Here is a 12,794-nt window from a genome sequence, read left to right on the forward strand (position 1 = left end):
ATGTTAAGTCTTAAGGTTGAGCCTTAAGGTTAAGTCTTAGGGTTAAGCCTTAGAGTTATGTCTTGGGGATAAGTCTTAGGGCTAAGTCTCAGGATTAAGTATCAAGGTTAAAGCTCAAGGATAAGTCTCAGGGCTACGTTTTAGGGTTAAGTCTTCAGGTTAAATCTTAGGTTTAAGTCTCAGTTTTCAGTTTTAGGGATAAGTCTTATGGATAAATTTCACGACTAAGTCTCAGGGTTGAGTCTTAAGGTTAAAACTTAACCTGAAGTCTTAGGGTAAAGTCTTATGGTTAAATCTTAATGTTAAATCGTAATTTTAAGTCTTAGCGTTCAGTCTAAAGTTTAAATCACAAGTTGAAGTCTTAGGGTTAACTCTTTAGAGTTAAGTCTTGGGGATAAGTCTTAGGGTTAAGTCTTAACGTTTCAGTCCTAAGGTTAACTCTTAGGGTTAAATCTGTAAGGTCAACACTTAAGGTTAACTCTTAGGGTTAAGTTTAGGGTTAAGCCTTAAGGTTACATCTCGAAGTTAAATATTAAGGTTAAGTCTTAGGGTTATTTCTTAAGTTTAAGTCTGAGGGTTATATCTGAGCGTTAATTATTAAGTTGAAGTCTTAGAGTTCATTCTCAGGGTTAAGTCTTCAAGTTACTTCTTAAGGTTGAGGCTTAGGGTTAAGTTTTAAGGTTAAGTCCGAATGTTACATCTTAAAGTTAAGTCTTAGGGTTAAATCTCAGTGTTAAGTCTCAAGGTTAGGTCTCAGGGTAGAAGTCGTAAGGTTGTGTCTTAATGTTCAGTCTTATTGTTAAGTCTTAAAAGTTATATTTTAGGGTTCAGTCTTAGGGTTAAATTTTAAGGTGAAGTCTTCGGGTTAAGTCTTAAGGTGAAGTCTTATGGCTTGAGTCTTAGGGTTAAGTCTAAAGTTTAATTCATAACTTGAAGTCTTAGACTTAAGTCTTGGGGCTAAGTCTTAGGGTTAAGTCTTAAATCTTAGGTTTAAGTCTCAGTGTTGAGTCTTAGGGATAAGTCTTTGAATTAAGTCTTCAAGTTTTGTCTTAAGGTTTAACCTTAAGTTTACGTCATAGGGTTAAGTCTTAGGGTTAAGTATTGAGTGTAAATCTTAAGGTTACGCTTTAAGGTTAAGTCTTAATGGTACATCTTAAAGTTAAGTCTTAGCATTAAGACTTAGGGTTAAATCCCAGGGTTAAATTTCAAGGTAAAGTCTCAAGGTTAAGTCTCAGGGTTACGTGGTCAAGTTGTGTCTTAGGATTCAGTCTTAGGGTTAAGTTTTGAAGTTAAACTTGAGGTTAAGTCTTAGGGTTAAGTCTCAGGATTATGTCTTAGGGATAAGTCTTAAGTTTAAACCTTAAGCTTAAGTCTTAGGGTTAAGCCTTAAGGTTAAGTGTCAGGGTTAATTACTAAAGGTTAAGTCTTAAGTTTACATCTCATAGATTGAGTCTTAGGGTTAAGTCTTAACGTTTCAGTCCTAAGGTTAAATCTTAGGGTTAAATCTGTAAGGTCAACACTTAAGGTTAACTCTTAGGGTTAAGTTTAGGGTTAAGCCTTAAGGTTACATCTCGAAGTTAAATATTAAGGTTAAGTCTTAGGGTTATTTCTTAAGTTTAAGTCTGAGGGTTATATCTGAGCGTTAATTATTAAGTTGAAGTCTTAGAGTTCATTCTCAGGGTTAAGTCTTCAAGTTACTTCTTAAGGTTGAGACTTAGGGTTAAGTTTTAAGGTTAAGTCCGAATGTTACATCTTAAAGTTAAGTCTTAGGGTTAAATCTCAGTGTTAAGTCTCAAGGTTAGGTCTCAGGGTAGAAGTCGTAAGGTTGTGTCTTAATGTTCAGTCTTATTGTTAAGTCTTAAAAGTTATATTTTAGGGTTCAGTCTTAGGGTTAAATTTTAAGGTTAAGTCTTCGGGTTACGTCTTAAGGTGAAGTCTTATGGCTTGAGTCTTAGGGTTAAGTCTAAAGTTTAATTCATAAGTTTAAGTCTTAGACTTAAGTCTTGGGGCTAAGTCTTAGGGTTAAGTCTTAAATCTTAGGTTTAAGTCTCAGTGTTGAGTCTTAGGGATAAGTCTTTGAATTAAGTCTTCAAGTTTTGTCTTAAGGTTTAACCTTAAGTTTAAGTCATAGGGTTAAGTCTTAGGGTTAAGTTTTGAGTGTAAATCTTAAGGTTACGCTTTAAGGTTAAGTCTTAATGGTACATCTTAAAGTTAAGTCTTAGCATTAAGACTTAGGGTTAAATCCCAGGGTTAAATTTCAAGTTAAAGTCTCAAGGTTAAGTCTCAGGGTTACGTGGTCAAGTTGTGTCTTAGGATTCAGTCTTAGGGTTAAGTTTTGAAGTTAAACTTGAGGTTAAGTCTTAGGGTTAAGTCTCAGGATTATGTCTTAGGGATAAGTCTTAAGTTTAAACCTTAAGCTTAAGTCTTAGGGTTAAGCCTTAAGGTTAAGTGTCAGGGTTAATTCCTAAAGGTTAAGTCTTAAGTTTACATCTCATAGATTGAGACTTAGGGTTAATTAAGTCTTAAGTTTACATCTCATAGATTGAGTCTTAGGGTTAAGTCTTCATCTTAAGTCTTAGGGTTAAGTCTTAGAGTACAATCTTGAGGATAAGTCTTATGGTTAAGTCTCAGGGTTAAGTCTTAATGTTAAGTCTTAAGGTTGAGCCTTAAGGTTAAGTCTTAGGGTTAAGCCTTAGAGTTATGTCTTGGGGATAAGTCTTAGGGCTAAGTCTCAGGATTAAGTATCAAGGTTAAAGCTCCAGGATAAGTCTCAGGGCTACGTTTTAGGGTTAAGTCTTCAGGTTAAATCTTAGGTTTAAGTCTCAGTTTTCAGTTTTAGGGATAAGTCTTATGGTTACGATTCACGGTTAAGTCTCACGGTTGAGTCTTAAGGTTAAGGCTTAAGGTCAAAACTTAACCTTAAGACTTATTGTTTAGACTTAGGATTAAGTCTTATGGCTAAATCTCAGAGTTAAGTCTTAGGGTTAAGTCTTAAAATTAAGTCTTAATTATAAGTGTTAAACTTAAGTCTTAATGTTAAGTCTTAGGGTGTAAGTCTTATCATTAACTTTTAAATTTAAGTTTTAAGGTTAAGTCTTAATGTTAACTCCCAAGCTTAAATCTTAATGTTAAATCTTAGGGTTAATATTATGTTTAACTCTCAGTGTTAAATCTCAAGTTTGAGCCTTACGTTTAAGTCTTAGGGTTATGTCTTATGGTTGAGTCTTAGCGTTAAGTCTTAAGGTTAAGTCTTAGAGTTAGGTTTTAGGGTTAAGTCATAGGGTTAAGTCGTAGCGTGAAGACTTACGGTTATGTCTTAAAATTCAGACTTAGGGTTTCGTCATACCTATCATAGGGTTAGGTAATGACTAGTAATTCAAAAACAGCCATGCAATTGTCCATGTTCCAGAAACACGTCTTTTCTGGCTGTTGCAAAGGCCCCAGCAATGTCCATAACTTACAGCCAATTAAATTCTTCTGAAAAATTTGTGTTAGTTTCCAATGAAGAATTAACGGGTCGTATGAAAAATGGTAAACAGCTTCTGAAGTGCTGCTTCTTTGTGTCTTGCAGATGAGTAATACTGCAGCATTACACTGAGGCCAGTAAGGTGCTCCCCTTCCATCTTCCCAAGCTGGGAACTACTCTCTACAGGATAGTATCAAAGTATACGCACATTTTAAAGTTAGGAGAAACACTCTGAGTTATTAACAACTAATGTTTTTTCTCATATTACAGCAGCTATCCAGCTAGAGAGCACAGTGTAAGGTTTAAAACCACTATTTCACAAGAAAGTACATCCAAGCATACCTTAATAAGCTGGGCCAGAGAAAGAGGTGCGGAAGAGTCGCCAATCTATTCAGAAAAATTAAACACATATTCAAGTTCTACATACACGCCTACTGCTGTATGAAAGCCCGCACTATATCCTCTGAGTGCCACTTAAAGAGCCACCTCCAAGCCAGTGGAATTTGGATTTGTTCAGAACAAAGTACAAACCTTAAAGGGCTGAAGTATGCCTGCGTTGTTAATGAGAAGAAACTAAAGTAACCAACCCCTCTTGAGATCAATCTATCGCTCAGGATACCTCAGAGGGGGACCCTGGTCAAATGCTCACAACTGCTTAAAAGACGGAGGGTCAAGGAAGCTGTCCATTTTCAGCTCAAAAGGATCTAAAAAAAATATTTCCATTTATTTGAGAAGGAAGTGTCACTACAGGAAACATTGTCAGTGCAGTTTATAAATTAATCAGTTAATAGCTCAACATTTTCTAAATGCACACAGGTATGGTTCATGAACGCAGTATAGTTTTTGCGCTGTCTTTCATTTACTTTCATTAGACCCCAAGTTCATGAATTTCTAGATGAAGTTATCCTAAGAGCTTACAAAGTGATCAGATCCCGTGACCTAGAGCTCGTGTAATGCATCACACCATTCGAGTGAAGAAAAAGCAGTTATACTTACAGATGAAAACCAAACACCACCGCAAAGTAAGGTTTGTACTATGAGGGCTATTTTGAAATGCATCGTTGCACGTAGCATTCCACCCAAGGGCCAAATGGAGATCTAGGCCATTACCAGTCAAGTATCTCCTCGAGTTACTTATTCATGTCTTAGCAGCAGAACGACTGTTGCTAGGTAGGGCCTGGCGGCCGGAAGATCTCGCGCTGTACAGAAACACAGGGCCCCCCTCCAGGTAGCCAACAGCTTTTGGTTTATGATGTAAGCAGACGGAAGTGACATTGTAAACCTAGGCTATATAGTGCCGCGTCGTTCAGCAATAAACGCCATTTGCCATCCACCACATTGGTGTCTGTGAGCTGATGGACCGCGTGGCCAGGGGTCGGCCGCCGTGCCGTTCCTGAACCAGGTCACCGCGTGCCTCAAAAGGCAACAAGTGGTGCCGAAACCCGGGAAAATCACCTGGAGTCGGGTGAACGGCGGCCGGAGCGGCAGGACCAGCCCGGCGGGGAGGACGCTCCCGGACCAGCCAAGAGGATGGAAGCTCTTGCGAAGGTCGTATTACAGCTGCATAAGCAGTGGGGTATTGACTGTAAGCCCAAAGATTTTACTCTCGCAGTCGCGAGACTTTTGGAGCTGGGGGCCATTGACCAGCCGGTGGATATACTCCACCCAGATGTGTGGGACAAATGTTCCCGTGCTTTATGCGATGAAACAATGTCTACTGGTAGTGGGAAAAATCTGAAAGCGTGGGGGAAAGTCGTCCAGGCTCTCCAAAAAGCTAGACACGAGCAGGAGACCTGGAAAGCTGCCAGGGATTTTCTGTTAACCACCCCACGGGTGGGAATTGGGGCGGCTACGCAAACCTCACGCCCCCCGGCTGAGGAGGGTTCCGTCGACCCTCAAAGCCGACAGAAAAGTGACGCGCCCACTCAGCGTCCGAAAGACTCTAACATCTTCAGCTCGCCCACAGACTCCTCGGCGAACTCCTTTTGGGGCAAACTGGCGGCAGAGGCCAGGGGTGCTGAGGCGAAAGCCGAGGCTGAAAATACACGGATTGAACCACCACCATATGTGCCCCAAGATGGCGCCGAGCAGCAAGAAGAAGGGCGGGGCGAGACCGCCCCCGGCGGGAGCAGGGGGGGAGCACTAGAGTTAACAGGCGCACACAGAGGAGAGGGGGAGGAGAATGGGAAGGAAAAGAGTGATTGGCATGACCAAAAAAGGGAAAAGAGCACGAGTGAGGGGCAGAAAGCTAATCAGAATGACCCTCCCCAAAACCGTCCTTATAAGGCAGGCGCCTCCCCAAGCGGAAGGCAGGGCGGGCAAAAAGGGAAAGAACCGTCCAATTACACAAGAAAGGGGAGGGGCCGAAGCCCGACCACATACCACCAACACCCGGAAGAGAGCAGTCAGTCGGACTCTGACTCCGGCTCAGACTCTGCATGGGAGACTTGGCTTGCAAATACAAAGACCAAAATATCACCACTCACGGAAAAAGAAAAACAGAAGGGGACAGAAATTACTCTCACTGATTGGAGAAAAATACAAATTGCATGTGCCGATTGGGCCCCATCGGACGCACTAGCATTCCCGGTCCGAGTGACGGACGGGGGACAGAGGGTTCATTTGCCCTTAAGCCCTAAGGATATACAAGCGATTGTTAAAGCAATCGCGGGCAAAGGACTCAATTCGGCCATGGTCTCCACCCTCATATGTTGGGGCTCTTGCTGTATTGAATGATTATACTGAACTTTGAAGCAAGTGGAAAAATACTGAAGAAATAAGACGAGGCCACGACCAGAACAGTGGAATGAAGAGGGAGGAACAAATTGCAGATGCTTGCACAAAACCAGAGCCAGCAGGACGCGATAAGAGGAGCTGGGAAACGGCAGAAAAGAGCCTACGTGCCAGAATGAGCAGAAACAGAAATCTTGCCAATAAACAATTGTTAACCAATCATATTATTATACGCTTGTAAGATAGCCAATCACATTATCGCACGTTTATAGAGTGCCTTATAAAAGTGTACCTGGTTTGTACAATAAACGGATCAGATCTTGAACTCCATGAGTATTTGAATCTGACTCCCGCTCGCCCGAAATGCCCGCAGCACTCATAGATGGGGTTTTTGGGGGAGATGATTTGCTCCTGTTCAATATAAAACAGACCTGTAGGTTGATTTTTGACGGGGCAGGGATGATTGTGTTTAAACAAGAATGGGAGGAGAACTGTGCAAGGCAGTTAGCCCGAGTAACCGGAGCGGATCATCCGCTACACGGCTCCAGCCTACAGCGGTTGATGGGTACAGACCCAACAATGATTACCCCCCAAGCACAAGCCCAGGGCCTGCGGGCCCATGAAGTTATGGCAACCACCCGTGCAGCTAGAGAGGCTATTCGCACAACCTCTAGAGTTGTTGCCAAGCCATCGCCACGGTCCACAATAAAACAAAAAGAAAGCGAGAGTTTCACACAGTTTGTAGATCGCCTCCAAGCAGCAGTCGATTCCTCGACCCTGCCCCCAGAGGCAAAAGGCCCGGTTGTCGCAGACTGTTTGCGGCAACAGTCTAATCTAAAACCCAAGGAAATCCTGCGATCGCTGCCACCTGGGTCAAGTCTCGCAGACATGATTAAACATGTAGTGAGCGAGGAACACCTGGCCCCAATCCAAGTGGCCGTTCGTGCACTGGCTAATGTGATGATATGCCCCAAATGTGGCCAGCCAGGCCATGCGATGATTAATTGCCCCCAATCAGGAGACCCGCCAACAGCACTCCCCCCGCAAAACCGATCTAAAGGACCATGTTGGGCCTGTGGAAAGAGAGGGCACCTCGCGAAGGAATGCAGACTTAAAAAGCAGGGAAACGGGAAGGGGAGGGGGCCCCTGGGCCGCACACAGCCCTCTCCCACTTGGGATGTCAGGCGGCCCCATTACACCAACCCCAGACAGGGGGGGGTCACTCCCGAACCCGTTGCCCCTGCAGGAAGCAACCAACTTTATGGCCCAGCCAACGACCCCACAAACCTGGCCTCCGTCCCAGGGACAGCAGGGACCGCCCGGTGGGGGCGAGACCCCTGGGTGGCCCTGGCAGTAAGGTGTGACAACCTGCCAGTGGTGTGGGGGATTTGTTCCCTCCATAATTCCCTAAATGGTACCACCATCAGTATCCCCTTTTTGATTGATACCGGAGCAGATGTTACAGTCATTCCTGAAACGAGCTGGCCCCCACATTGGAAATTGGAAGACGCCTCCATGGTGGGCGGAGTCGGGGGATTAACCCGAGCTCGGAAAAGTGCTCACTTGGTAGCAATCACGCTCCACACAGAAAAGGGACCAGAAAAGACCATTACCCTCTTCCCATACGTCATGTCAGGAGTCCCACCCCTGTTGGGAAGGGACACCCTAGCCTTATTAAAAGCCAGAGTGACAAATTTACAGTAAGGGCCACTGCCGTACACCCACTTCCACCGATCAGACTGACATGGAAATCATCCGACCCAGTCTGGGTCGAGCAGTGGCCCCTGTCAAAGCCTCGAATGGATGCCCTTCTTGAGTTAGTTGACCACGAACTGCAACGAGGTCATATAGAGCCTTCCACTAGTCCATGGAACACCCCAGTCTTTGTAATACCCAAACGAGCAGGCGAGGGGTTTCGTCTCCTCCATGACCTGCGTGAGGTAAACAAAAAAATCCAGCCAATGGGTCCCGTTCAAACACTGTTGCCCATGAACTCCATGGTTCCGGAGGGACAACCTTGTGCTGTCCTTGATATTAAAGATTGTTTTTTCTCAATACCTCTGCATGAGGCGGACAAAGAGCGGTTTGCTTTTTCTGTAGTGTCTCCAAACAGCCAACGCCCTAACTTGCGCTTCCAGTGGAAAGTGCTGCCCCAAGGAATGATCAATTCACCCACTATCTGTCAAATCACAGTGGATCGAGCACTGGCACCGGTACGGCGCAGTGACCCGACTGCGACTATCATTCAATATATGGATGATATCCTGATTGCCGCACCATCAGGCAATCAGGTAGACCACCTGGTGACAATCATTTCAGAAACCCTCAAGACAAACGGGTTTGAAATCGCGAGTGCAAAAATTAAGAGGACCCTGTGTCAGTTTCTAGGGAATGGGAATCACAAGTTCTTATATAACACCTCCTCAAATAAAAATCCGTCGAGCCGTTAAAACACTCCATGATATGCAACAGTTAGTGGGGTCTTTGCAATGGCTCCGCAATGTTGTCCTGATCCCTCCCGAAATCATGGCCCCCCTGTATGATCTTTTGAAAGGGAAACACCCATGGGAACAAAAAACTCTGACGACAGAGGCAGTAAACTCTCTCGACTTTATCGAACAACAGGTGTCATCAAACACACTCGCCAGGTGGAACCCAGCTATGCCACTCAATCTGTATGTGCACTTCACAGAAGGGGGGGGAGTAGGAGCGCTGGCCCAAGGCCCTCCTGAAAAAGCTCAGCCAATACAATGGATAGTCCTGGGGAAAACGTCACGTGCTTTCTCTCCAGGAGTCGAGTGCCTCGGTAACCTCATCATGAAAGGCAGGTAACTCGCCCTAAGGCATCTGGGCATTGAGCCAGCCAGAATATACCTACCCTTTCGCAAACAGCTCCCAACACAATCAGTGACAATGTCAGAATATCTAGCTATAGCCCTCGCCGGATTTGGGGGGGAAGTCGGGTATGCCACAAAGCCCCCCTGGACTCAAATGCTAGCTATTGTCGACGTCGACCTCCCACAGAAAATCATGGACCGGCCCCAACAGGGACCAATGGTCTTCACAGACGCATCCTCAGCGACCTCAACCGCGGCAGCAGTATGGCAGTCGGGAGGAGAATGGCACTGTGTCAAAATGACCGATCGTGCGATCTCTGTCCAACAGCTGGAAGCAGCAGCTGTAGTGCTGGCATGCGGTCTGTTCCCAACAGAACATCTCAACATAGTAACTGATTCAATGTTTGTGGCCAAGCTTTCCTTAGCCATGTCAGGGCCCGGCGTGTCAACATCCACAATAGCTCTGATGCTAGAAGAAGCACTTTTTTCCCGAAAGGGCACTATACCGGTTATCCATGTCAACAGCCATAACCCAATCAAAGGGTTCTTCCAAATCGGCAACGACAAAGCAGATGCCGCTGCAAAAGGGTTGTGGACACTGAAAGATGCCCGCCAATTACATGAGTCCCTCCACATTGGAGCTAAAGCGTTAGCAAAGAGATGTGGGATCTCGGCCACTGACGCGAAACATATAGTAGCTACATGTCCCCACTGTCAAAAAGCACCATTGTGGTCTAGCGGAGTCAACCCCAGAGGTCTTAAAGCCGCTGAGGTGTGGCAGACAGATTTTACGCTCTGCCAATTGCTAAAACCTCGAGCATGGCTAGCAGTAACTGTAGACACATATAGCGGGGTGATCGTAGCGACACAACACCTTAAGACCGACGCTAAGGCAACCATCCAACATTGGCTAACAGCCATGGCGTGGCTTGGCATCCCTAATCAGATCAAAACGGACAACAGCCCAAATTTTGTGTCTAAATCAGTCCAGGCATTCGCTCTGAAATGGGGTATTACTCTGATACACGGTATCCCATATAATAGTACAGGACAAGCCATAGTCGAACGGGCAAATCAAACTCTGAAATCTAAATTAGAGGTATTAGCAAAACCAGAAGGTTTTACCAACGTCATTCCCTCAAGGGACCAGGCACACTTATTAGCAACAGCCCTGTTAGCTTTAAACCAGTTCCCCAGGGGAGACGAGGTGAATAGCCCTGCCCAGAAGCACTGGGCCACTCGAGCGCTAGAAGACGGTCCGTACGTCATGATCAGAAATGAGCTAGGAGAGTGGGAACAAGGGTGGAAATTAGTTCTGACAGGGCGAGGGTATGCTGCGGTCAGAAAAGATAACAGAATCAAATGGTGTCCACTTAAGTCTATCAAGCCAGACCTCCAGAATAAAACTAATGAAAACTGTGAGTTTTTATCTGCAGGACCGGATCATCGGACACCCCCGTAACCAGTATACCCTGGTGACAAGAGAAGACGACGAGTCGGCAAGCGGCCTGTCCGCATCTGAGAGCTCTGCACCGGCGGAGTCCAGACAACGGCGAAACAGCTCCCGCAAGGCGGGGCTGCGATGTTTTTGTGTGATCTCAATTTTGGGGTTCATAACGCCGTCTAGCGGCTTGTATGAACATCAGCCATGGGAATGGGTACTGGCAAGATGGGAGGACCAAAAGATACTGCAAAGGATAGTTACCCCGGGATCCCCTAGTTTTCAAGTATATCTCTGTGACCTAATCCTCTCAACCCCCTGTTCGAACACTATAATGTATTATATGTGTCCCAGCTCTAACCCCGGCAAATCTTACTGTAACGTCCCTTATCAGTATTACTGTTCTCGCTGGGGCTGTGAAACCATTGCATCTGGCTGGAAGGTAGCGAAACCAGACCCGTTTCTTAAAACCAGTTGGGGACCAACAGGCTGCACCCCTAGGAGACCAAGTGGGATGGGAAGGACAGTATGCCGAGGGAAATGTGACTGCCAACATATTTTCTTAAACGTAACCAATGAAAACGACCTAGGATGGACCATCGGCAAAACTTGGGGCGTTAGATACTGGAAACCTGGCACAGATAGGGGGGGACTGTTTTTTATTAAAAAACAGGAAGTAAAAAGCGGAACAGCGATTGGCCCCAACGTCGTGATCAAAAGTGATAACCAGCAAAGAAAAGAAAACTTGCAGACTGCCATGCCCGCCCCAGCCGATCCCTTACTAACCAAGCAGATAGTTCCCTCAAGCCAACCTAACATGAACCTTCACCATTTACGCGACAAGCCATTTTTTAGCGTGTTAGATGCCACCTTTCGGTCGCTGAATCAGTCAAACCCGGATCTCATGAATTCCTGTTGGTTATGTTATGGCGTGTATCCCCCCTTCTACGAGGGCATTGCCCTTGATGCTTCCTTTGATTATTCATCAGACAGCAATCCAACCCAGTGTAGGTGGGATACACCATGGAAAGGAGTTACCTTGAACTAAGTCAGGGGCCTGGGCATATGTATTGGTAATGTCGCCCTAGCAAGCTGGGATAATGCTGTCTGCACAAGAACCATTGCGGTTGACAAGACCCGTAAATGGGTGATCCCATCCGCACCCGGAATGTGGATCTGCCATCGATCAGGAGTAACCCCCTGTGTGTCCCTCAAAATTTTTGACGATTCTGCTGACTTTTGTGTACAAATTCTGATTGTTCCTAGGATCCTATACCATCCAGAAGAAGAAATGTACCGCTACTGGGGAGAAGCCAATAGCAGGCTTCAAAAAAGAGAAGTACTGACAGCTGTAACAATAGCAACGCTGCTTGGTTTGGGAGCAGCCGGCACGGCCACGGGAGTGACCTCCCTAGTGACCCAGCGACGAGGCCTGCCTCAACTGCAAGCTGCCATCGATGAAGACCTACAAAAAATCGAGAAATCCATTACCTTTTTGGAACAATCCCTCTCCTTGCTATCAGAGGTTGTTTTGCAGAATAGACGGGGATTAGACCTCCTGTTTATGCAACAAGGAGGCCTCTGTGCCGCCTTGAAAGAGGAATGTTGCTTCTATGCGGACCACACCGGCGTAGTTAGGGACTCAATGGCCAAATTGAGAGAGAGATTGGCTCAAAGAAAAAGAGACAGGGAAGCCCAACAAGGGTGGTTTGAATCATGGTTTAAGCAATCTCCGTGGCTAGCCACCCTGATATCCACCTTGGTAGGTCCGATTGCAATAATCCTGCTGACACTGATCTTCGGACCCTGTATATTAAACAGGCTTGTGTCCTTTGTCCAGAGCCGGCTAGAAAGGGTCAACATCATGTTTGTAGAACACCAACAACTGCTTTAAAAATGTACTTGATCAGTATTTCCCCCGATTCTCCCTGGCTCTCCCCAAATATCCCAAGCTACACTCCATTACCCCCAGTCGCTTCCCAAGTGCCAATTGCTCAGTGTGCCTTATCTTTGTACTCTTTTTTAGAAATATTTTTACTATTTTAGCCTGTTTAGTTAAGCATGGGGTGGGGGGAAATGTTGCTAGGTAGGGCCTGGCGGCCGGAAGATCTCGCGCTGTATGGAAACACAGGGCCCCCCTCCAGCTAGCCAACAGCTTTTAGTTTATGATGTAAGCAGACGGAAGTGACATTGTAAACCTAGGCTATATAGTGTCGCGTCGTTCAGCAATAAACGCCATTTGCCATCCACCGCATTGGTGTCTGTGAGCTGATGGACCGCGCGGCCAGGGGTCGGCCACCGTGCCGTTCCTGAACCA

This window comes from Falco punctatus, assembly GCF_963210335.1.
Source record: "Falco punctatus genome assembly, contig: scaffold_25, whole genome shotgun sequence".
Lineage (NCBI taxonomy): Eukaryota > Metazoa > Chordata > Aves > Falconiformes > Falconidae > Falco > Falco punctatus.